This window comes from Hylaeus volcanicus, chromosome 6 (assembly GCF_026283585.1).
Source record: "Hylaeus volcanicus isolate JK05 chromosome 6, UHH_iyHylVolc1.0_haploid, whole genome shotgun sequence".
Classification (NCBI taxonomy): Eukaryota; Metazoa; Arthropoda; class Insecta; order Hymenoptera; family Colletidae; genus Hylaeus; species Hylaeus volcanicus.
This window is the reverse complement of record NC_071981.1, coordinates 2,778,601-2,805,586: the sequence shown is the minus strand read 5'-3', so window position 1 is coordinate 2,805,586 and position 26,986 is coordinate 2,778,601.

Here is a 26,986-nt window from a genome sequence, read left to right as displayed (position 1 = left end):
TTAAATGAAAGAAATACTATTTCTTTCTACATGTATAATAAGAAATTGATTTGAAGACATCAGACATATAGGGTACGAATAATTATGAGTCTGCATATGCTTTAATACGTTTCATATTCCTCTCATGGCACTAAATAACGTAAATAAAATAAATATTGAGATATAACGCGTTTCAACTCATCCCTTGGCCGTTTCCAGGCAAATAAAACGGCCGAAGTGTCGAGCAGCGCGGTTAGGTCTCCATCCCCGAGTCCGGAGAGACTCGAGAGATTCAGTTAGTATCGAGAGAAATGGGAGAGCATTCGTAGTTAATACCGATCGACGAACTGCTGGTCGTGGCTGGCGCGACTCACCGTCCTACGACGCTCGCTTGCCCGAGGGCGACCATTACCCATGCGTTAATGTACGGTCCTTTGATTTTAGTGCCCCTGCCACTCGGGAACTTTACGGCCCTTCGTTTCCATTCGACTTTAAGCAGCAACGTTACGGTTCGCCCCGTTGTCTTACCGGTTCGTTAGCGACAGATTCCACGTCGCCTTCGCAGCCTCGTCTGGGCGAATTATCGTCTCGAGCGTAAAAATGACGACGATCCGGGACCCGCGAGTGCTCCTTATTTCCATGGACGTAATGGATTCGGTTAGTAGTTGGCCCGCGTTGTCGAGTAATTGGACGTGTCTAATTGGCGGCGAGTCGAACGCGTGGGGAGCTTTGCGAGATCGGGTGACGTTCAGAGCCCCATCCAACCGGGAACGAGTAAAAATGTGAATTCATGGCTGACGCCTGGCACACGTAGGATGGCGGAAGGTTTAGGAGGTAAGGGTTTATATTTCCTCCATAAAAACGCGTGGCGTACGCTGTTCACCATGGACGTGGCGCTCGACTTTATTTCCCCTGGCTTTGAGGAACCGAGTACTCTGGATTTTACACACCTCTGATGAAGGTTATACAAGAACTTTGTTGAGAAATAATAGAAACTTGTTACCTAAGCATTAAAAATCTTGGAATTGTTCGAAGTGCAAAGAGTTAATTACGATTAAAAGTGTATCCAAATATCGACTCATCCGCGTATCCAGTAACTGATTTTTCCATCGTGCAAATTCCACCGAAAATTGTACCAATGTTCGCCTCCTTCCACTCCAAGGGCCCCATCGGCGCACGTGTGGGAGAACCCGGGGCCAGGATGTGCGTGTCGGGCCTCCGCCGTGGCGACCCGATCGTTACGACTTCACGCTGACTTTTGCACGCACAAACTCGCGGTGAAGCCACGAGCGTTCGTGCAAGTGGAACGTGTGCACGACCAGTGCCAGACGAGGCGCCCGCGCCGCTCGAGCGTGCAACCGTTGCCCGGAGCTGATCCAGTAAAATTGCGTAGGCAGATTACTCGAGTTGTTACCCTGGCCATTACTCGGCCGAGGACACGCTCGAAGGGATCGACCGGTCGGAAATCAAGCCGCGACCGCTTTCGTGCGATTTCGCCTAACTTGTTCCTCTAGCCTGGGATCCCGGCTAGCCGGGATCATCGACGATCGCGTGAATAACATAAATGATGATCTTCACTGGTTGTAGGTTGTAGTTTAATTAAGTACCGATAGCTCAATCAGATGATAAAACATCGCGAGACAAGGGGGAGGTTACTCAATTCCACGTGCATAGATTTTTAAACTAATTTTGAATTTTGCGCCACGTATGAACAAAATTGCATTGTATTTAATGTGTTACATTTGATATTTTAGAAAAATTCATCAAGAGTTGGGTGAAGAATAATGGAGTTTACGTAGAAATTATTTCAAACTTTTTAGTGCAGTTTTAATGTTTTTCGAAGTCATCAATTATTTTACACTATATAGACATAGAAATAGGGAGAGTAAGAGCTAACTCTAAGTAGATAACTAAAAACACATATGAGAAGCATATAACAAATTTTACTATCGATAGAAACACAAATGTTGACCTTTAAATGGCATCGAACATTCAATAGTACATCTTCGACTTTCTCCCACGCGGAAAAAAAAACTGTAAAATTTGCATTTCGGTTGGACTCTTCGTGTACTCTTTTATTCCAAGAAGATATTAAAACGATCTTCGTTATCTCCCATTGACTTTCTCCCGCAGAAGCACTTAATAAATCAACTTTATCATGATATCTCCGCAACGACAGGCGAGAAATGATTCGGCGCGTACGCTCCGTGCCATCTCTTCGAAATTTATCGAAAGCGCGAAACACCGTTCGTTCCTCCTATTTGAAAATGTATTGAAATTCATGACAATCTTTTGGAACGGAGAACTGTTGGATCGTGGGTGGAAGCGCAAATGAAATTACATAGTTTTTAATTAAATAAATATTATTTGACACTTCGAAGGGTTAGAGGGACTGCTACATTCGCTATCGAGATTGTTTCTCTACTGTCTAAAACGTCCTCCTCCCTTATTCGCTGTCCTCTACGTTAGAAGCTCGTCGGCAAACATCGAAGAATATACGAACTCTACGATAACTGCACAAGTTTAGTGCCTGCATAAGAGACACTGCTGTATTTATATCCAATTCAACAAGAACTAGACAAATTTATGCGAGTCAAGTATTTGGTACAGATGGGCAACGCCCATCGATCGCAGGATAACGACGATCGCCTTTCGCTCCATTCTCAGTGGGTGATTTCTACCAGGAATTCGTGACTCCCCTTGGTCCCCGTTGCACAGGTGATTTTCAGTAAATCTTCCGGAAACGTTTCGTCTCACGTCCCGAGTCGGACGCGAGGTACGAGCACGGTCCACCTCTCGACAGGTGGTCGAACGTTAGCCGCAACACTTCTGCGGTTCGATCGCGGCCAGGCACCCGGGGGGGCACCAGCGAAATTTTTATCCATTGTCATCTTTGCTCCTTGGTGCTCCTCGGGAGAAGTCGTGTCGGTCCGCAACCGTGCTGACGCTGGGCACGCGCTCGCCCCACGCTGAGACGTAACGGTACCTGCCCTTGTTCCAGGATCTTAACCCGGGGCCTAACGGCCCGGTTGCGGCCGAAAAGATTGTAACCTTTTTCTGGTTTGCTTGTAACGCGCGCGCAGGTGTCGCGAGCGCTGTTTAAATTCCGCGGAAACGGCGATGTTTGTTTTTTATTCGGTGAACTCGTCAGCTGTCGTATATGTAAATACGTTCGCCTCGTTCCGAGGATACAGGTTTTTCGTCGACGCGATAGTAAATCTGGTTTGAAAGATTGTTACACGATTCGCTGTGGAATTTCGCCGATCGGAGGGGAGGGAAGCTAACCCTTTCATCATTAAGTTTCACGAAGTAAATCAAGCGGTAATGGTTGTTTAGGTTTAACCCTATTGCACTCGAGGCCTTTTTTTCTGGTATATATCAGAAACTCGAGATGTTTCTTAACATTCTATTGCTTTAAATTCTAAGCTATTGAGATTTTAGAACAAGGTCACCTCTACCTCACCGATAATCATTTTGTTGATACGTCGAGCTCCGAAGAAACTCAACCTAAAACCTAATAGTGACTGAGAGTCATCTCTCGAGTGCACAGGGTTAATTTCCGCGGAACTCGAAGTGAAATGATCCCTGGTGAGATAAAGGTGACTTGATTTTCAAATCTCCAAACGAATCCTGCTACATTCTTGACATTCTTCATACCAACAAAAAAATTCTCACGTGCAAAGGGTTAATGTGTACCTGATGCCACCAGTGAATCGTATCAACACTTGGTCCTCCAAAGTAGAGTGTCGTTAAGGGTTCCTCGCGGTGTCGACGAGGAGTCGAAAATGGACAGGAATTTGGAGAACCCATGATTAGGCTATATTGAAGGTGAATCGCGCGCGATGAGCGCCTGATGTACAATGGCCGAGGAGGAATCCACGGGGAACGCCCCCTCTTAATAGATTGTCATCCGCAAGTGGATGCAGCAGTATCCTTCGGAGACAGTAAAAAGGAGAGCGAGGTTTAAACGATGGGGCGAGGTCCTCGACGAGCTGCAAGTGATCTCGGGCGGGTCCCATTAAATTGGAGCGCGTGTGTAAACTTTAAATCGCGCGTGTCACTTCCAAGGTGAACATTCTTTTAAGGGTGAAAACCCCGCGCGGTAGGGTACGAAAAATCCCGTCAATCTTCAATCTTCCCTACAATGATATTTATTTCACGTTTCCTATAAATGTTGCATTTATGCACATCCGAATGTATGCACATACTTTAGGGAGGATCGTGCGCGTCGTATATTTCACGAATTCCGATCGTGCAACGTCGTTTTACCGCCGTCATTGATTATCATCGTTGCCGGCAAATTGACGTCATTAAACTCCGTGGTTCTTAAACGTGCCTCCTGGATTTTGCAACGCTGGAATCCCAAAAATTCGCGGTCCTTTTAAAATCGCGAGTTTCGAGATAAAGCGTTCCCGCGAGGGGGCGGGTCTTTCGATTACGTCAGAGTGGGTCGTGTCATCGCGAGAAAATTTCAGCTGGCGAGAGCCAATCGGAGGCGAAACGAAACTCGTGACCGTCGAACGGAGAGCCACCCTGTGTCAAACATATTTTTTATTCCTGGGTAAATTTATTCACGTATAATATATTAGGCTGTCTGGAAAGTCCATGCCGAGTTTTAGTAAGTGGTATAGGTCTGAATATATCGCAATGGCTGAAAACAAATAACATGTGTGCATCCCTTAAAAGGTGGAACTTACAAATATGCATTTGAATTTTGCTGAAAAATCGGCGTGAACTTTCTGGACATCCGAATAAATTGCCAGCCCTGTTAAATTGTTTTCAATCAGTCGTGTTGTAATACGCGCATCTGTATTATTCCTTACGTTCGTGAAATCATAAAAAAATCACAATACATACTTGCGTAATTGAAAGTATGTAACTTAAATTTCAGTAAAAATAAGGATCCCAGGAAAGCCACGTCATTTGCGACAAGTGCATCGACATTGGACTCGTTATAGTCTCGAACCCATCGACTCGTAAAGTATATTTCCAACCGTCCCCTCCACGCCCAATTGAACTTAACAGAGACTTTATCTGCCCAATTAATTCAAACAGCCGTATAAACAATCCTTATTTCGGATTCCGATGCGCGCACACGGAAGAGCGACGCGTCGTTAAATTTTCGGCGGTTTATGGTTCCACTGGAAACCCTCTTCGAGCCAGGGCTTTTCATTCTAATTGGGTATTTTACGTACAACCATCAATGCGTGTTCGTTCGCGTAATGAAATGCGATCGTCGTAAGGCGGAGGACCAGCCAGTAAGGAAACGATTTTAGGGCTCGTGGATTTAATTTGCAGTCGATGCCGGCTCTTCGGATCGGCAACGTTTCAGCAGTTCTTCGAAGCCTTATTCCACTTCACCTCTGATCTAATTGAGAGGAATTTTATTCACTCGTTAACTGATCCCAATTACAAACAATTAATTATGTGTTGACGTTGCGCAGCCTTCTTAATTCGGTGTCTCTTTGGGCTCAACTACTCTTCAGACCTTTGTTCTCCGAAATATTTTTCAAACCGATTATTTATCTCGACCAGAGTAGAGTACATTTGTGTAAACTCCTCCAAGATTGATCACCTGGTAGGATGAAATAGTTGTAAAACTGGTCTATAAAATTGATAAGAAAGCTATCAAAGCGAGATGTCCCAAAGCATCAAAAGTAATTAAAAAGATAAACAAACTTGTTAAGTATCGATATTCTACGAGACAAGGTCGTTAACAGACGGATAAGATTACTTCGACTTCGATTGAAGCGACTCTTCAATAATGCGTCGCTCTAATTACAAGTGACCGATTGTCGCACCTAGAACTATAGGTTAGCGAACGTTTTACACTAGCCATTACGCAATCAAGCCGGGGATATCGATTTAATCTTAACGAGCAGGAATAATTGGCAGCACTTAATTGGGCAAGTTTTTCAACAGGGGATTTAATTCGTGACTCTTATATCAGTTTTTTGAAGCAGAGATAAAACGTACTAGTGAAAGGCGTCCTTCTCGAAATCATGAGTTGCATATGGTTCATGCGTGACGGTGGTCCAGTCCATTTCAGTCGAATGACTGGACGAATTTTAAATGAGCGATTCTTAAATGAATAAATCGATTCTCGAGGATCTATCGATGGGTCACGACTCTATGCCATAGCGATCTGCGGGATGGCAAGTAGAATTCGACCAATGCGGCAAAATAAAACAGAAATCGATGTCTTCTCAAGTAAAAACAAACATATAAAAACGAAATATATTAAATTCCTCGACGAGCCGTCGAGATGTCTCGCATTCCAAGTTCGCCACCCCAATTTTATGATCTATAGATCTCGAGGATTCCATCTAATTGCCGTCCCCAGGCTACGAAGTTGAATATTCATAAAGGGATTCAAACACTTTCATTTCCTGTAGAGTACCAAGAATGGTAATTTTAATTGTCCTCCGTCAGTTTCGTTCTCGGATCGGAAACCGGCCCTTCGGGAGCCGGAGTTTAATTGCTGCCGGTCCCACAGGCTCGTTTAGGCTCCAGTGGGATTCCATAGATTTCTCGAAATCGCAGTCGTGCATGCCTCGGGCTAGAAACCGACATGAGATCGAACCCCTCGGCCAGACGAAATCCTGACCGGCGCAATTATCCAAGGACGAAAGGAACCGGCAGGTGATCCCCCGGCCCGAGAAAGGTATTAGTAGATATCCCGATTTCTTTCGGGCTGGTTCGTGAGACGGGCAAAAAGTGTGGACTAGTAGATGCCTAGGAAGCCCTCGATGTTGCTCGACGCCTGTCCGTGTGCGTTCCACCTCCGCCATTTTCGGCAGGTGAAACGAAATATCGCGAAATGCCGGGGGAAGAAAAAGGATTCGGCCGTTTCGTGGTCGCTGGACCGAGACTGGCACGATGAAGTCGAGTGGCCTGATTTAAACCACAGCTGGAAATCAATGGCGTCGATTCGTTTTCGTTATTACTGTGCCCGCCGTTTGATGATACCGCGTACTCGAGGAAAGGAAGGACGCTAAAAAATGTTCCATCCGAGGCCCTCGGAAATGAAAAATTCATACGGAATCCCTGAGAGTGTTGCCCGAGGAACAAGAAACTGCATCACTTTTCCTAAAGGGGATGGGGAAGTTGTTGGGAACGGGTGTAAATGCAGCGGGCCGTGTGTCGCGTTACGAAAGGATTCCTGAGTGTATGTTATCGGATGGAATGTACGTCGTGTGCGACCGAACTCAAAGCCTGGATACGAAAGCGACGATCGCTAGAACTTCGGATCGGTCAGAGGAATAACCAAATCGATCAAAGTGACGGTTGCCAGAACCTCCGATCGGTCGGGGAATAACTAATTACTTTTGGATTTTATAGACTCAAAAATATTAAACCTACCATGGAAAGAAAGAATGATAAATTCGAGTCGCTAGGAATTTCGTTCACGTTTTTGGGATTTTGGATCATTGAGTAGCACTCAGCTAATGGCAATAAATAGACTCCGGATCTTTATGCAAAATAAAATCTTGTCAAACGTACTTCCAAAAATTGAACCTAAATAGGAATTTATTTTACTCGCAATATTTTTTATAGTCTTGCATACTGTGTGCATTTTGTAATTTATAATATCGTTAATGTTATCCGGTGTTTTGGTTTATTCGCATCACATAAATGTCACTCTTCGCTCTTTTCTTATTTATACGTTCTTCTTTAATATAATTCTAATATCAGTCCATAATTCTTTTTCGTATCAGACATTTCGTATCGCCAGGAAAACATTTCAAACACGACGTCACAGGAGCCGAGAAAGGCGATTTCAAATTATCACAAAAATCTTAGGCGTTCAACGACTTTCTTTTCGTCTTATCGTCCAAAGGTGAAAAATGTTAGTCGCTGCGCTGGGGCGTAAAGTCTGTTTCACAATCCTGAAATATTCTCCCTGGACACGCACCATCCCCGAACATTAGGCGCACCCGAGTCCTTTATTTCTAAATCGTCGTGCACATAATTCAGCGCAAAATTAGCGGTTCTCACCTCGGTCCAGCTTGCCGTCCAATTTATTTTTCTTCCCCTCGAACCACGCCGAATGATTACCGAACTACCAATTCCGCATCATTCGCGCCGAGCGTAAGATCTCTACTAGCGCGGCGGAACGCGATCGTCGGGGACGTTTAAATGCGTGTTATATCGCGGTGGCAGGTGGATCGTTAAACAATCTGGGAAACTAGTTTGAGGCTTGTTGCGTGCCTCGTTCCAGGCCGTTCGCGAGATAGCTCTCGTCGAGCAAGACATTCGCTCGCTGCTCAAAGGTCTTCCTAGTCTCGTTTCGTCGGTCGTGCGGGACGTTTTCTTTTTTTTTTCAACAGAATATTTCCAAGCTCCTCGCACCTGCCAGCCCGACGGGACGGGTTCAGACCTCAAGGACTAGGAATAGTCGTGATTTTTTTGCGGTCACCGCTAATTCGTTTCGCAGGCTCGTAAGTGTCACTCGAAGCGAGGCTCGATTCGTTAGTGTCCGAAGCTCGACCTCGGGGGGACCGAATGATCGACCGGCGATCGTCATTGGCAACTACCACTTTTTCTCGGCTACCGCGTTTTCTTCGCTGTCCTTTTGCCCCTCCCCTCTCGGCCCTGGGTACCGGTGACGTTTCCTTTGATCGTCCGCAGAATCATTTCGCAAACCCGGTTGGCCACTCGGATTTAGTTGTAAGATGGCTGTGTTATTTCCAGGATGGGGAATCTTAATTAAGAGAAGGGCGATTGAGGCGTACTTGTTTTATGACAACGTATTTCACGAATGATTGCTCGTGATTTTCAGATATTCCCGGCGTGTTAGGGGCTTGATTATTCAAAAGAAAACGAGAAATGTGGTTTAATATATTCACACATCGCGTATAACCTTCACGCTTGTCACGAAAACTTATGGAAAAATATTCCTCGTCCGAATGAATTGTTTTTGTTTTGCTTATGACGGACGCGGCTCTGACGTACATAATATATTCGAGATGCACTTGAAGTATAGTTTCAAAAAATATTGTGAGGCTTCCTGCACTATCTCCTAGCATTATCTTTATTGCAATTGGGTGGTCCAGCTTAACTTCCAAATCCGAAGAATCTACCGGTGATAAGATTAGTTTTCTAAGTCTAAATTCTTCAACCTTCCAAGTCGATCGTTTCGTTTCGTTGTTGGATGCATCAGACAGAAAATACCTGTAAAATTCCAAGTAAAATTCCAAAATAATTCCTTGAGTAACCATCGTGCCGGATCATCCTTCATCAAACAAACGTCTGTCCATTGATTCCAATACCTCCAAAAGTCGTAAAACTTTTGGTTTTCAAAAGCTCGTCTCAGTTTCGGAATGACCGCTACCATTCGCCTCCTCGACGCTTACACCATCCTATAAAATTCAAAAATCGGAGTACGGGCTGTATAAATTTTCTTTACGTTCATTTTCAGCCAGAAAAACGCTAACCACCTTGCTCGACGCCGCTTTAACGACTGGCATATAGCTGTAATTTATTAAGTCGTAACTGCAACGAAAAATAGTCTCGAGCACGATGGCCTGTGGTCTTCTGCCATTGTTCTGAAATCGATTGTACTTCGTCCGCGACCCCATGTTCCCTATTCACCGCTATTCGCGTCTGACGTTGCCGTTATTGATGTACGACCTTCGGCTGAAAATATTCGCCATTTCTCGGAGGAGGTTGATAGTCGGACGCCGGCGAGGCTCTGAAATATGCACCGTGTGAATCATAATTTCATTTATAATTTTTCGTTTCTAAGGATAGAGCCGAAACGGTGAAACTCGGTCCTCTCGGATAGTCGTACATTCCTCGACGATCGATTTCTGAAGAGGACCAGATAGCTCGTTGGTCGAAACGTACAATGAAATATGCTCGGAGTGACATTCTTCGACAATTATTTTTAGTTCGGAGTCATCTGCCAAGCGTGCCGGTGAAGTTTCACGTTTGCCTCCCGTGGCGCGCTGTGCAATACACATTGTTCGAATATACTCGCACAAGCTCGCGTTCTTCGTTCCCTCGAAGACGCTTCGAGCCTTCGTTCTCTCGAATTACAAATTTATCCCCGCGTCCTTTTTCCTCGGGACACCCTGGAGCAGCCGGGTTCGCGAAACCCCTCCGCTGGCTCGGAAAAAAGAGAGAAACGGATGCGAAAGACAATGGGGGTGTTCTCACACGTGGCCAGTGACGCAAAGTCGCGGAGTATCCCGCGTGTTTAGGGGTCTATTCATAGCGCGCGACGACACGAAAATACGAGGAGAAAGAAAAGAGGAACGATGGCGGCACGTGGGAACCGGATAGAGGCACGTGCCTCGGGTTTCGACAACTCCCGGCGAGCTGGGAACTATTTCCACGTGACGAGGAAATTGTTCCACGGGCGTCCCGACGCCGCGGGAGGCGACTCCGCCGAGGATTCGTCGCACCCTCGCAGCGGGTGTCGGCCATCGCGTGGCCTGGCAGTCGTCTTTCGTCTTCGGGGCCGATCTGGGTCTCGCCGAACTCGGTCTAGAGATGATTATCTCCCGAGTTGCGAAGAAAAATGATCGAGTGGCCGCAACTTGCGCCGCGCAACAATATTCGCCGGGTCGAAACGGTATTTGCACGGTCTGCGGCTTAAAGATAACTGGTTGGGAAGAAGTAGCGCTTTAATATTCGGTTCGTGAGGTTTTAGTTTTATATCGAATATATCTCGCGACGATGCCACATTAGTCACGAGTTACATTTCGTTCGATAGCTTTGTCTTTTTTTTCCGTGCCAAAAAAGCCATTAGTCGCGCCGAGGGGTAATTTAATTGCGGAAACGATGTCGGATTAGGCGTGGCAGGAAGAGATAGATATTAAATTGTTATGACAGTCTGATTACGCTTGTTAGTTCCCAGTAAAGAGTACAGTAAGATTTCCATAAATACACAAACTTGGAATGGTTTCTGTTTTAGATAAATGCTTTGAAGCAAAGATGAAATCATGTTATGTGCCGTCACATGAGGCCAAAGTAACGATGCAACTTTGTCGTTGAGTCTGTAGCGTATATATTTTGCTTTATTAATTCTTAATTTTAACTCTTATAATTTTAAATGATGCTTACCATAACTTATTTTGGAAATTGTGTTTTTGATATATTCAATTTAAATTATAATACTATTTCCTTATAACTTGTTGTTTATTTATAATTATTACAAAGTAAAATAGTTTTGAACGATCTAGAAATATTATCTTGTGACGTCATATGAGGGCATGTTGGAGGTCCTTGAAAGGGGTGGTTCGGGGGGTGATTTGAAACAACTTTTTCCTTAGCGAAAATGTTGTCCGAGGCTTCGTTGAGGAGATATTAAAAGAAAAGTCCGTACAATCAGTCAATACAACTCCACCGTGGCGCCGTTGGCGCGGCCGCAGTAGAATAGGGTACGTGCTAGACAGCCACGGCGCGTAGACTGCGTGCTAGACTGCCGCAGTAGAATAGGGTACGCGCTAGACAGACACAGTAGCATAGGCTACGCACCGCGGGCGCTACACCAGTTGTGGTTTTCTTTAATATCTCCCCAACAAAACCTCGGACAACATTTTCACTAAAATTTGAAATGGAAGCTAAAATTGAAATTGAAGGAAAAATAATAAACCTCAATGATTTTTTATTCAAAGCTCGCTCCATAAATATTCCAAGTGTAAAAATTATAATGAAAAATCGTACATTAAGCGTAATTATAATTAAAGTTACATAATTGGAAATATTTTGCTAAACAATCACAAAAACTTAGAAATTTAACAATTACATAACTACAAATTTTTACTTAGAAACAAATATATATTTATATAAAACATACAGTCAAGTTTTATAACGGTATTTTGACAAAAAGTATAATCTCCAGTAAAAATTCGAAAAAGGAGTAGTTGCAAATACTATTCAACATAAATTCAATAAAATTTTTCTTTTAATTATCTTTGAAAATCCAGAGCTTATCCGCATTCAAACTGCAACTTCTCTTTTGTCCTATACTCTTCCCAAGCAAATTGGTTCCCAGTTTCGCTAACCTCGGGGCACCAACTCGTCCGAATATCGCCGCATCTTTCGACGCCGCGGGAAATTATGCAAATTTAAAGAGAGCAACGATAGATCATACCGCCGACAGTGGAACGATCTCCGTGTACACCGCCGCGTGGGGGTGATTAAACGGCGTCAAGAACGGTCCATTAATTAAAACGCGAAACGCACCGCTCTGGTCCCTAACATGATCGACGAAGTCAAACGACGTATGGCCCGGATGAAGACGTTTATAAATGACAAGTAAATTTAAGGTCACGGACAGGGGGTGCGTGGGAGTCGTCGTTAACATGCTAGAATCGTAGACGCAACCGCGAAACTAATCGATGAAGCTGTACGAAAGGGAAACGGGTTCTTAGCCGTTCTGAAACGACCGACGATCGAACGCTGGACACGACTCGGGTCACTTTGCATTCCGTACAACATGCTAGCACGCCCTAGAACGCACAAGGGGAACGTTCCATCGCGAAGCCTCTATTAATCTTTGCAGGGTCGAGGAGTAGCCATTAATATTAAGGTGGGGTCACCCGTGACCGCGTATCTTCGTGAATGATCGTTCTCGGACCGTGTCACCCGTGGTTGACTATCTTTTATCGTTACGCCCGTGGAAGGACAGTTGGAAACGTGCCTGATTGCGACCACGCTCCGGATTATTATTTTCGAGACGCCCAGAAAGATCTGGGCCATCGATCTTTGATTATTGTTCTCGGTCTAACAGGCTTCGTGGGCGACGCTCGCAGTCGTCGTAGAACATCGGATTGGTGGTCTTGAAAATTTAGGACGGGATTAATGTAGACTTGACGTGCCTCTTTTTGTGTCGTAACGTTTTATTCATAGCAACGTTTCCCCTTAGATCTCTGTTAATAATTATTTCCTTTTATTTGGTCGGATGTGGTCACAGTATTTCTGAATCCAAGAAATCAAATAAAATCTTCTGTTTGTTAATATTAAAACTAGTTCTAAGTGTAAATATAAATTCTATTAAACTTTCAATTTTCTTACCACACGTGGTCCATTTATCTTACAATAATAGTAAAATATAATCAAAATTAAATACGTACAACGAGGCACGTGAGAGGCATGCAAACAAGACCGCTCGACGCGTGCAATAAATACGTACCGATATCTTTCGTGTCATTGATACAATTTATCTCTATTAAATTGCACCGCTCGCAATCACTCCGCAATTAAAACTAATTGAGACGCAAAAGTCGCGACGTCCGACGACGAGAGGTCCGATTGCGTGAAATCGTTACGCGAGCTGGGAGATACGAACGTGCCCGAATTAACAAATAATTTCGTTCCCATTAATCTCGTCGCATAAAACACAATTCATTCCCAACGGTTGACCGTAATCAGATTTTTATGCGCGTTTTACGAGCCCGCGATTGATCCGCACCTGGTCACGTTCGCCCGATTAATCCCTATTTTTCCTCTTCGTACGAAATCGACCGGCGGACACGCACACGTGCCCCGACATGTCCAGAAATCGCGATACCGTCACGAACATTCTCGAATCAAATTCTACGATAATGAATGCAATTACGAGTTAATCTGCCGTGCACGGTATCAAGAGATCGCGAACATTAACCGACGACTTTCGCTCGTGTCCGACCGGTTCCCTTTGATTTTATCCGCGAACCGAGCCACAACCGCTTTTGAAAAAATATGGCCACGGGTCGACATGAATCTTGACTGATTTGGCGATCCGCATGCCGCGCGCAAACGAAAGTTTTCTTGGTCTATATAGCAACCGATTCTTGCGCGATCGGGCCTCGCGCGAATCGGGACCCCTAAAGACTCGCTCAACACATTGGCGTCGGATGACGGACTTGAGCGAATCTTACTCGCAATTTGGTCGCGATGGTGGTGTATTAATTCAATCTAGGCTTCGTCAGTAGCAACCTCAATTTGCTGACTTTGTGCAGTTATCGTAGAGTTCGTATATTCTCCGATGTTTTGATGATTTTAATCAGAAAAATGTCAGGAATATCATTGTAAGAGTTTTACAACAAAAAAGTTGATGATAAACAAGCTTCACCTTTGTATTAAATGGTCTCACCGAATAATCCAATCCCAGATCATGTTTACACTGCTCGGTGATCGAATTCTGCGACCCCTCAAGGGGTATGCCCCCCAGTGGTGGGGCTGGTTTCTGTGCATTTATCGTAGAAAAGTTTGAAATTCGCAGAAACGACGTTTCCGTTCTCCCTAATGTTAAAAATCTATAAATTAAAAATATTACAAGAGGTTTTTTTTCCAACGCAACGATCGAAAGAGGAGATGCGAAATGTTCTCGTACCCATGTCAAGTGGGTCTGCGGAGCCGTCGACGCCAATGTGTTAAGATAGGAGCGCAGTCGTTAATTTCTTGTCACGTTGAGTAGCTCGGGTCGTGCGTGCTTTAAAACACCTTCGAGTACGGCACAATCTGCTCCTCTCGGCGGAAATCGAGGACACGCATGTGTTAATTTAATACGTTCGGCTGGTAATCAATACACGTCCCAGTGAGGAGATTAAAGATTTCAAACGGACGATTACTTGCTCTCGTATTCAATTCCGTTTATTCGAGTACCTGACACGGAGTGTTGCGATTGGGTGAAAAACAACCGTTGCGAATCAGAGATGAGAAAATTCTCGTTTGAATCGTAGGTGACAAATAGAAACACTCTTTAGTGAATTATTTATATGTTTATTCGATCAGATAGGTAAGCAGAGTCCCATTCATTAATGTGTGAATAATATCGTCTTCGATCCAGACGGCAACTAACGAGTAGAAACAAATAGAGTTCATTCCAAAATTTAGCATCGAATGTTAAAACCCGTTCGCTTTAACAATTCCTGCGACATACACCTCACCGTTAGATTTCTGCACCATTCAGAAGCAATTCATCACCGCGCTCGGCCACGTCACAAAGCATTTATAAAACACGGCCAGTGTCGGATTTACGTTTGTAGAGGCCCGGGACTATTCATTTACATTTAATAAAATAGTTTTTTCTATACTTTATGTCTGCAAATTCCATCATTAAATCGTTAAAATCTAAAGATCTTAATAAATCATTTTCCATAAATGAAGAGGCCAGAGAGGATGATCTCTCATTTAACATTGTACATCGATGTACATATATGTGTGTAGTTGTTTGAACATATTCAAATTCTTCGAGAATCGAATCGAGAATCGGCGAATTCTTGTACATGGCCAACAAATGTTTTCACTGAAAAGTTTTCATAGAATTTTACCGATAAAAATATGAGCCCCCTTAGCCCTACGGGAAATCCGGCACTGAGCACAGCGCCAGAAATCCGAGCTCCCCGTCGACTGTTCAAAAGAACTCAGCAAAATGCGGAGAAAGAGCCGCAAGAAAAAAAGAGAAATCGTAGGTGCCGTGCGTAAAACGCGGCGCGCTAAAGAAGTCCGAGGCCGCGTCACCAGGCGAAGATCGGCAGGGACCATTTATCACCGGTGGCATCATCCATCTCTCGCAGCTGGAAATCTCTATTTGCATCCGCGGCTTATCTGGCGTCAGCCAGTGCCAAGTCGTCGACGACGACCGCGACGAAGAGTCCGCGAATCACGACTCACCCGCCTCGCCACATAACGAATCGTTTGGAAATTAACGGTCCCCCGTGGCCATCGGCCGGGCAATGGCGATGCGTTAATACGGGGGACTTTCCTTTCTCGTTAAACTTTGATTTAAGCGTCCCGCCAGCCCGTTATGGACGATCCTGCATCTCGAATCGCAACCTGTCCCTCGGCAGCCTCGATATCTTGACGAGGGCGAATTCGTGATCTCGTTTTCCACGATAGAACAGAGAACTTAAGGAGAGATTACCGTTCGTGGCGATGAAAAATTCAATTTTCTTTTACATAATTTGCATCCTTAGACTGTTTAGAGCATGTAGGTAAAAGGATATTTTGAAGACTTGCTTTGTCACCGCCATTTTTTACCAAAATTGTAACGCAACAATTTTTGTTTATACTTCGATACGCGTTAAACGAACCCTATAAAAAGAAATCCTATTCCTTCTGCGATACTCTCGAAATTAATTATCAAAGTTAGGTCTTGTTTTCAGCCTCTTGGTGTTACCCCTTAGGACAAGTGATAAATCGTTACTTTATTTACCCGAGATCCTTGTCGAGATTTTTTTCTATCGTTTAGTGTCACGCAAAGTCAGGCATGTGCAACCGTTTCCATCGGTAGCAGGCTTTCGATCGCAGATTAATCGGACGCACTCGGTCGGAGATTAATTCTGGAATTAAGGGCGCAGCGGGGTGCGCGCCACGGGATGAGATATAAATTACCACCGAAATTGCGCCAGATGGTAATGAGCACCGAGCTGAAACGCAGACACGCGGTTTCGCCACTGTTCGTCAACGGCGCCAAATCGATGGCTGTAAAATCGTATTTCACGTGCGTGCAAAATTTCAAAAGTCGGCGTCGTCGAGACGAAATGGGACACTTAAAATTTACCGCGCGCCCCACAGGTGGGCCAAATAGCGTGGTATAATTTAGCTTAATGAGGGGTTCCATGAAGTCAAAGTCGTGCACGTGATGAGAAAACGCAGAGGGTGGCGGAGAAGACTATTTACTATTCGAAGGGATCGATTTACAAGCGTCCCTTATATTTATGTATCGTCGACGTTTCGGTTAATTTATCGTAGCTCTTCATTTCTTACAAAGAAACTCTGTATCTATGCATGATAAATTATGTACCATCCATCGAAATTGATTTTCAACTTCCACTACGATTCTAACATAATTTACTAGCTCCCCTGTATAAGTACATTTTTTTTATAATATCACTTAACGAAGTCTAAGGGATGACAATAGTTATCAGCAATAAAGAATAACAATGAATTTTTGCAAACGGATTATGCATCAAATATGAAACTTCACAGACAATTGTAGCGGTTGGTTGTACGACACGTCGTACGATGAGTTGTACAACAGATCGTATCGTGTATGTGTCGTTTATCAATTCCCTCGTCTTGCAACACAAGAAGCTTGACAGAATCATCATCTACTCATGATTACATCTTTCCTAATCATCCTTGTTAGTTCTCGTAAGCGAGTTATGTAGATATGTAGCACGATTTAACGTAATAGTATACGTCTATATAGTCTTGCATTCGCAAGAGGTAAAAAGTAGCATAAAAGATCGAGGACGAGTAAAAAATTGGCTCCAATCGCGATATTACAATATCCAAGGATGGAGCTATGAACGAGCTCCGGGATACTTTCGGAATAATTCCACATAATTCTCACGACGCTTCACGATCCATCGTGAAAAGGCTCGTCTTACCTAATTGCGATAATTAGGCCCCATTATCTCGTTGATTGCGCGTGATCTGACCTAACGGATACGCCGTGGACGTTAACCGGCCGGTTAACGTTTCTGAACGAATCGAGGCTAGCGGAGCTTCCGGTTTTTGCTATGCCCGCATCCAATCGCCGTGAAAATTCCCGTTTTTCATCTCGCCGACAGACGGCCGCTTCGGCATTGGCTGTCCCCGGCGATCAGACGTCGTGGAATTCCTCGAGCGCGTTTATGAGATCCTGTTAGACGCGCGACACGAGTCCTGTTCGCTCCAGGATGCGAAGGAAAGTCGGTGCGCAACTGTTCATCCGGCAATTAACTGACCCGTTGCTCTTAATGTTTCACTTTGATACCGATTGCCGTAGCTTTAGGTTCGGTACATCGATATCGGAAACAGGAAACAGCACTTGGTATTAGTCAATTAAAGATCGACGGAAAACAGTATTTCATTATAAATTTCGACGTGTCGATACAAACTGATATGCCCGTGGTAAAACTAGGGCCTTTTATGGATTTCGGAAACTGGATTGTTAGATTTAATTTTCGTGTACTCTTTTAGTTTTGAATTTTGGCGCCCCGCGGTTGTGGCGATCACGGTATGTACCGATTTCGAATATCGACTATAAGTTCAAGTTCTGAATTCTACTTTATCTCGATCAGAATTTTTCCTATCTCCGTCTCGGACAACTAATTGCTTTATTTTCCCGCAAATCGATCAGAAATTCGCCATCTCGGTGCCAGATAAAATGACTGGGACGACGTCGCTATCGCGCGATCGCGATCCTAACGCGATTAGTGTCGACGGTGCAGCTGAGGCGGTATCGATTATTCTATAAAACGATGACGGATTTACTCGGAAAGCCAAGGCGCTTATCTCTTCGTCTAGCTCTGGGACATAGGGCTGAGGTATGAAACAGACCATCGTCTTCGCCGATAAATGATTAAGTCGGATTATCCAGCGCTCGTTGGGTCTCCTCGCGATCGATTTATCGGTATCTATCGAGGTATCGCGTACTTTCCGCGTACTTCATATTGCGTCAATTGAGATTTCTGCTCTTTGTTGATAAAGCCACTCGAGATATAATAAGATCAATGGATCCCACTAGGTGTCTGTAGTATCGCTGTTATCAGCATTTTGCGAAATATCCTTACTTTTGCTCTGTTAACACTTTGACGTCCGCTCACGCATGTGTGATGCTACTGTCAAAAATGATTGGTCAGTGGTACACTCTCTGTGTGACGAATGTAAACAAGTGTGGATATCGTTATTGGCTTCGTATGTCCTCCCTACGTCTTTGATTTTAAACAATCATTCTTTTATCGTCTGATTTCAATTTCAGATTTTTTAAATTAACACTATGCCTTCTGGCACATGTTGAATAATTTCATGAATTTACATAAAGTTTTTTCGAATTAATTCTTAAAAAGTTAAACTGCCAACAGGTACTTGAATTTTTCTACTTTTTCGATCCTGCACCGTGATCATCCCTCTTAATTGAACAGACTTGCCCCCCTAGTTAGCACGGGTAATGAAGGTTCCACTATACCAGTACCGTACCAATTGATGAGATCATCTTTCGGCAAACGAAAAGATCCGGTTTCGCATCCCCTGTCTACCGAGCCAGACCAGTTCTTCCTCTCTCTAGCAATTACGAAACGATCTACTTCGTCTTGTCCAATTATGATTTTTCAGGGTGGGTGTAGAATCCGGAATCCGATAACCTCTTAATCACAGAACTATCGCGAATCGCGGCGTCCCATCGCATTGACAAAAAGGCAAGCGCATTCGTTGCCTCTTTGCGTACGCCTTCCGAGATAATCGCCGACACGTTTTTATCTCTACACGGCCGTGCTAATTTGATAGTCCCCGAAATATTCCAGCAATTATTCGACTGGCTACACAAGTCCCTTCCTGGGAGGGCCAGCCCGAACCTTTCCGCGCACCTCTTTCGTTAATTACGTTCCAGGACCTCTGTCATGTTCCGATAATACCATCGAATACCGACAAGTTTTAGAGCTCGATTCGTTACTTCCTCCTGCCATCTTGAAAAACTCGACGCGACTCGACGCTAATAACTCAGCTTCGACGCAAAACCAGGGCCTGGCGAATTTTAATTGCATATTTAATTGAATTCCAGTCATTTAATTTTTGCATTAACGTTCCACATTTTCGTTTTGAGGGGTGGTGTCACCTGGAACCGAAGCTTCTCGAATTATTGTTTAATTTAATTGAATTCTAGTCATTTAAGGGGTCGTACGCAGTCACGAGGCCAAAAGAAGCATGATTTTTGTGTGATGTTTTATTTCAAACATCCAAAGATATTTTAGAGAATACATCATAATTTTTATAATAAATATAATCGACAATTTTCGGAGCCCAAGAAAAAGCGTTTTGGTAAAATAAGAAAAAGACAAAGTTTTACCTGATATATTAAATTATCCAGTCCCTAACGGATCGGTTTTAAGAAATATTGATTCGTAACAAAATGGCAGACGTCTTACGAAAAAATTGTCACCTGTAAAGCTCCTCAAATAAATGTTTGAAATTTTACATTCATTCGGAGTTTGCACTATTCTCGTTGCATAGCCAGATTGATCTAATTCGTTGTCCTAGTCTCCCTCAGCGAACGTGGATAAGTGAGTGTTCCTGTGTACTCTGGCCAGAGAGCTGGTTCGCTGACACTGTCCTGGATGGAGGGGCGGAAGAGGGTTACGTTAATTATTTCAGGCTCGATTGCAATTACTCATACCGGGCTGGTCGTTAAAACGTGATCCGCAGGTCGTGAAGGAGTCCCGGGGCTCGTTAGCTGCCAGGGAAAATATTTCGATACGGTCTCCTTCTCTCTGTACATCTGAAGTATTGTACTCGGTGCATTACTCTGAGCGATCGGTCCTGGTTTTGTTTCGTCGTTAAGGCCTTATTTCTGCGGAACCGACTGCGCGCGCTTTTGTTGATTAATTTCGCGGGCCAGGTGATACCGCGGCCCCTCGGCCCGGCTCGGTATTTAATTAAAAGAAAGTTGATAGCTGAAGGGAGGTCGCGATGAGATTTGCTGCGCGGCGAGACGTCGTGTCGCGGCGCGATTAATCATCGACTGAGAGGGACAAAAACAATACTTTCTGCGTCTGTCACGTCGTCGTGTGCACTGATGCAACTTCTTCTTATTTTAGACCGTGGATAGATTGCTCGGTTAGATTGTTCGGTGTGCTACTTTCAATGTTTACTTCTTACGTGGAACGAAAGAATCAATCTTTTCTTTTATCTGGATTTTATTTATTTATTTATATTTTACGTTTCTATGTTAGGTCCTCGAGGTAATTTATGATATTTTGCACACGTTTCTGGAAAATTTGTGCTGTTTCCGGGTTTAACCCTTTGTTTACTGAATTTCTCAAAAGTTTTTCAAATACAGCCGTCCATCTTGATCTTATATCACCTTCTAGAGTTGTCTCTAACGAGCTTCCAAAAGAAAGAAATACAACAATCAAAAACGAACTTTACAAAAGTGGACTTGAAAGTCCCAACTTATAAGTCCCGCCAGGTAATAAAGAGTCAAATTGTATTTCATTTTTTGTGGCTCGAGTCTTCTGCATTCGTCCAGTAGGTGGTCAATTTTAATTCCTTATTACAGAGATCGCAGTGGGGAGGATCCGTTTTCTTCAATTTCGAGCAAAACCCTCTCCTTCTCTACGACTAGGCACACCGAGGCGATGATAATTATTTTTCTCCGCGCTTCACCTACAACCCGGGCCCGTTAATTAATAATCCAAACAGTGTTTAAGGTTTCATCGAGATAAATTCTCCTCGGACCGTTCCGCTGTGCTATCAGATTGATTTCCGTCTGCGAACGGTTAATGTAGGTAGACGTAGGTCGGATAGTAATCTGAAAAGTCGGGTAGAAACGAAGGACGGCCGCCCCCGTGACGGGATTGTCCTATCACGGGATCGACGATCATTATTCAGGGGTTCAATTAAAGACTCGCTAGACCTCTAATTCGGCTGGCGCCGTGAGATTATCCTGATACCTTTCGTATCGATTGCTCTCAGGTGGGCCTGCTGGTCTATAGCGTGGGTATCCTGACACAGGGGCGGATCGATAGGAAATCTATCGATTCGATATCTTTGAATTACCTGGCCATTGCGATTCGAGATAATTAAACGAAAAGTATGTAACGCGGAACCAAGACGTTCACCGGGATCTCTATTCGCAGAGAAGACTTGTTAACTGGAACAAAAATGAGTCTTTACGATAAGGTAGGCATCGTAACACTTAGCTCTGATGAATTGTGTAGATATACTACGGGTGGTCTGCGGGGTTCGCCTAATAAATATGCAACCGTGGCTCCCTTGATTCTAGATTAACTTACCGCGAAACGACGATGTGCAACATTTACGCGAAGGATGATGTACGTAAATTGTAACCTACTAAGATTAAAGTACTCTGCCTTTCGTCTCGACGTATATTTATCTCGACGACTGCAACTATTACTCTCGTGAAATAAAGATGCGTTATTACTAGAATTATCTCCAGAACGCAAATAATAATTATAGCGTATTAGATAGGCGATATGATAGGATCTGAGTAATCAGCGTGGCTAGCGATCAGTTTTACCTTGATACAAGACGGAAACTCGAATTTCGTTTACTCCCCTGGATCCAAATCTCAAATTAAATACAAATTCATCATCCGCAGCTCGTGTATTCCGCAATTACATGTCCGGAGCACGTGTTCTGTTAAGTGAAATCCCTTGACGAGTACGCAAAGTTCAAAGGAGATAGAAAGCAGAATGCATTAACCGCGAAGACGGAGCAGCATGTCCACGTGACTGTATTAATCGCGAGTCGACGTAGAAAAATATTAGCTGTCGAGTACAGTGGGTCAATCCGCCCCTGACAGTGCATCAGCGGTCGCGCGAGGCAGAGGAGAGCGTGGGCGCACCTCGTTGTATCGATCTCGGATCCTTCGACGAGCGTTTCAGACCGTGATACACTGGGTGGTCCATCGAGGGCACATAACAATGAATCATATCTCGAGGAAAAGGATTTCGGTGTGACACGGTACCGACCGCATGCCCGGAGTGCTTCGTGCGCGGCCCAGGCGAACAGGGAACGAGCACAACCGGAACCACGGTCTCCCCCTTCTGCTATCCTTTTACGACTCGGGATAAACGAGCCAACGATCCAGATAACGAACTGCCCGAACGCTGAAACAAAGGATTTGGAAATTTCTGTCGTTCCGTTTGTTCGACTTTCGTACCTCTCCTTCCGAGTTACAGCTTGCTTCCATTACTGGTAGTAGTCCAGATGCGGTTGAGTTTCTCTGTGTAACTTTTTGCTGCAGGTTTGTTTGCTTATTTGTGTTTATTTTTCCATTGGTTTATTTTGCAAGACAGGATTGCGTGGGTAAATACAAGATGACTATCTCCACCACTAGGAGGATTCCCACTTGACACTCGAGCGAATAGCGTAATATGATCCTAATCGACTGTGATACATACAGTATCATTCAGTGTTCGGTTAAATATTAATAACAATTACGGTTCAGAATAAGTATCCATGTCCTCGTAAAATGTCCTCGTGAAAATCGTACAATATAAAATTCTTGCCTACCAGAATAGAATCAATCACTGGATTCGTAAAGCGAATTCGTTTCATCCCTCAAAGTCGACCGACCGGAATTCCTCCAGCAGGAATTCGACTGGGTTGACGGATGGAAACGACTTTCACGAGAATTCCGTACAAGGTACAGCAATTTGCAGTCAAGATTCATCGACCGCGTGGGAAACATAACGACTACAACGCCAGGATTACGAAAAGACAGTTGTCGAATATTGTTCCGAGTAAATCGGATTCAAGGAACGCGTTCATTAGAGAATACCGACGAAGCGGTTAACTGGCGCATTTTGTTTTTCGATAAAGTACAAATGATACGGAATGCAGCCAATGTTTTTGTTATAAATGAAAGTACGTACGATTACATTCGGACATGGAATACATCGCGTCGTGTTATTAAAAATCAAAAGGCTGTCTACACGAAATTCCCGAGTACGATCGTTCCCTATGAAGTCGAGAGCCGAAGCAGCAGCCATAGACGGCAATTATCAGCCGACACGGAAGCACTCATACATGCCTCTCGAGCGTACGATTCCCTCGCCACGAGCAACACACCTAATTAAATTAGGCGCTCGCTGATAGATTTCAATCAGGCTCCTCCGTACCTACCGCCAGCGAGCTGAGCTCGTTTAAGCGTAAGCGTACAGGGGGTTTTCGATCTACACGCCCCTAAAATTTAACGAGCTACCGTGCGTCCACTTCCAGGCTCCCGCATGTCATCCCGTCTCCTTCCTCTCCGTGCAATTAATTAGCCAGGCTTTCCTCGTTCTACTCTTCTCTATCTTCCCTCCGCCAATGATTCTTTCGCTCGCCCCCTTCTGGTCCCCGTGTAATTTAATCTAGCCGGAATCAGGGTGCTGCGGGTCCACGCCCGAGGGGTTGGCGATGGGAGAACCCGGTGCTCCCTCGGACGTAACCGTTTCCGTGGGAGGAATGTAATTTTGTTTTCGGCGGACGTCGCGTTGCTCGGCCTCGCTCGCAATTTGGCAACTTAGGAAATTGCGGTTCGCGGTTCGTTACGTCGAGGAAAGGATGAAACTGCGACTATGGAAATGTACTAAACGGACCGTTTCATGCGGTACGGTTTCGGCCTAAAATGAATTTTCTTCCCATTTTAGGGCCTCGCTATCTGTTGAATTCTTCTGGCACTAAATCTTGCTATGAATCCTGGATCAGTGGTATTTCTTTCATACATTAGTAGACTTTGAATTATTTATAAAAGCAGGAATATTGAAGTTCGTATTATATACAGTCAATCCCATAAATATTCGCACCTTCTATGTCTATTGAAGAATAAACATACACTTGGAAATATAAAATCTACCATTTAATTTAAACAAATTTTTTCGATAGACATAGAGGGTATATTTCTGGGACTGTATGAACATAGGAATAATTAAGTTGAACAATGCCCGCGTTTAATGTATTACTCGCAAAAAATCATCACGTCTATAAACATTTTAATTCACATTCCATTGGATATCTTAATTACAAGTGGACCGAGACACACAATTTAAACGTCGCTTAATATAATCTCGAAACTGTACACATGATCCGAGTCCAAAGGAGGATTGTCATTTATCGATGGGACTTCGTCTCGTTGGAACGATTTTTCTCCGCGTCGGGATTAATCGGATATAAAAATAAAAAAAGAACTTGCAGGCGGCGAAGTGTCATTACGCGTTAAATGAAATTTGTTTTTGCGAGACGAACCGCAGCCGTTTTTTGATGAGTTGCAGCTATCCGCGGGACACTTTGCCGTGGCAAAGTTAATCCACCTGACGACTCGTGCTAACTAATTCATGCCAGTTTTTTGCGAACTTTCGCCCTGGAATTACCTCTCTCGCGCGGGCGCGCGCGCGGTGCCCGTGAATTTTTGTTTCGTCATTTCGTGAGTTTTATTCGACGGGCGAAAGCTGGCAAACGTTGAATCGCAATTACCGGGAGAAACCTCCCTCGTTTTGCTCCGAATTACACACCGCGGATGAATACGTGAAACCCTATTCAAAGTTTTTAAATTACCGCTTAATCATTCGGGAAACGTCCACGCAAAAAATTCCCTCGGAGAAGTTCCGATGGCTGCCGATGTAATTAAGCAACCAAATACCAATACCTGAGTATAATTTTCACGTAACTATGCGTTATAAAAATTTGCGGATTTCACGACAGGCGTAAGAATCAGGTGATTGAAAATCGATGCAGGAAAGGGACATGCGAAATCATTTTTGCGATTTATTTTATTATTCTGACATCTTTATTATCAAGCGTTACGTCAGTGTGACATTTTTCAGGTATGCACCGATACTATTTGTAAATGATTTTCAATCATAAAAAATTGTATAAGAATGTACACGAGAAGTGTTGTAATTAGAAATTTGCAAGGAAGCCCGATGAACAAGTCGAAATGAAGTTCTTGCCAGAAGAGAACCAGCGAGTAAACAAATTCTCCATTAACGCCAGTGTCCGAAGATGAAACGCAAAGTCCATTAGCGACGGAGTATTTCAACTTCCGGCAGATATCGAGCACTAATTAAAGCACGGACCCCGAGCGAGGAAGGTCCTGTCGAGAAGGATCGCCATCGGAGGCGTAAAACTCGTGGAACGGCATTGTGCAGGGGCGTTTAGGGCAGTGTGAACCTCTCAAAGGATTGGCGAGTCCTGGCGGCGTCCTTCAGATCCCACCGATCCTGGATAACGCTGCCAAAGGAATTAAGAACCCGTAAAATGGTGCAACAGGCAATAAATGCCTTTTCGCCAGCTGCCTGCTGCAACCTTTAGACCCCTTCCCCCTGTCGCTTCTCTCTCGTGCTTCCCTCTCCTGTCAAGCCCTCCGTACCTTTCTTATCCGGGATTTAAGAACTGCATTTACCTGCGTTACATCACCGTAACTTTCATCGTTTTCGAGTACGCACGCGAGGCCCGCGGGAATAAAGCAAACAGGAACCGTTCAAAAGAACGCCCCTGGATAATTGGAAGCGGCGATCGTTGCCGCATACTGGAAGAAAAGAATGCTTCTTGGTCAGATTTCCGAACGGGAACAACGACGCAACCGTTTCCTGGAGGACGATGCGACGGAGGTTCGCGTTTTAAATTGCATCGCTGTGATATCGCTCGACGAGAGTGAGTGAGAGTATCGCTGGGTAGGAGTTACAGCCTTTCGGACTGAGACCATTTTCTCAGCATTATTTACTCCTTGCTGTTACGTGAGTTTATTTAATATTAGATGGAAATAACATGTATGCATCCATTACAAGGTGGAAAGCTTGTGGAAGAAAATGGTACCTATGCAATTCAATAAATATTTATCGAAGTTCAAACGTGTCTTTGAATTTTTCTCAAAAATTGCCACGAAATTTTTGGACAACCCAATATTTACTCGAACCAGAATTTTCAGTCTCTACGTCTCCGTGGGTTGCAAGTAAACTAAAGTCACCTCCTGGAAATTGTTTCTCCCAAAGATTGCTAAAAAGCACGTCCAGTTTCCATGCCAGTCGCATACAGTCCGACCATTCCCTCTATTTTTCAGCGGGACAGAAACGCAACGACCGCTTTTTAGCCGCGCAGGCTAGCGAGGGTGCACGATCGATAATCGTTTAGTCGAACCAGAAGGTAACCGGCGATTCAGGAGAATTATGATCGGACGGAGACGACAAGAAACACCAGCACGTTCTGAAAGAGAATTCTGAATGTCGAAGACCGGTCAGCCGGGATTTACGCGCGGAAATTACCAGTCCGAGTACTTGCAGGGACGATAACGAGGCCCGCAGAACGCACTTATTATCGGTGCTTAATTGTCATCAATTAATCTATCGCGTGGGAAGTCGTTAAAGGTATCGCTAAACGGCCGCCGATATTTATCTCGCGATAAAATAACGAACCGAGCCGTTAAAAAGTGTCCCCCTTTGCCGCGAAACTTGTTTTACAAGCTGGTGGTTTCGAAACATGACATCGAAGGCAGAAATAAATACGTGGCTAAATGGTTGGACACCCCCTACATTGTGGTGTGTGTGTGTGTGTGTGTGTGTGTGTGTGTGTGTGTGTGTGTGTG